The following is a 705-nucleotide window of genomic DNA, read 5'->3' on the forward strand; positions in this document are numbered from 1 at the left end:
GTCAAATGTAGGCCAGACCAAGTAAGGATGGCAGTTTCCTTCACTAAAGTACATTAATGACCCAGATGGGAGTTTCCTGACAATTGACAATGGATTTGTGGTCATCATTAGATTCTTAATTCCGGATAGTTTACTGAATTCAAATTCCACCATCTGCTATGACAGGATTTGAATCCGGGTCCCCAGAATGTTTATCTGGGTCTCTAGAGCAGCAGTCCAGCGATAAAACCACTAGGCCACTGTCTCTCCTGGAGACAAACCCACTGACCCCTGTAGGGGTCTGTCTGACGGGGCAACAAAAGGATGCCAATGAATACAAACAAGATGAGCATCACATTGTTCCTAATCTCTAATGCAGACCTAGAAGTCTGATCGGGCATCAGAGTGGGTGAACATTGGGCCAATGATATGTTGATGGTAAGGGAGCAGAATTTGGGATATGGGGGTGAGGGTGTCACAGAGCAGTCATGAGCCTGAAGAGGTCAGGACTGGGGAAGGTTCTGACTGGTCCGGATCAGTTAAAGGGCGACTGGACTAACACCAACTGAGAGAGACATGACACGGGTGAGGCCTTCACCAAATTGCTCAGGTATCACCAGCTGAAATCACCAATCTCAGTGAAGGCCCCTGCCTATAAGGGTGAGCTGCCTTCACAATCTGATCATGAACTCTGAATCTTCAATGTGAGGCAGACAGAGGTAAAGC

The sequence above is a fragment of the Rhincodon typus genome, chromosome 7 (genome assembly GCF_021869965.1).
Source record: "Rhincodon typus isolate 14 chromosome 7, sRhiTyp1.1, whole genome shotgun sequence".
NCBI classification, from domain to species: domain Eukaryota; kingdom Metazoa; phylum Chordata; class Chondrichthyes; order Orectolobiformes; family Rhincodontidae; genus Rhincodon; species Rhincodon typus.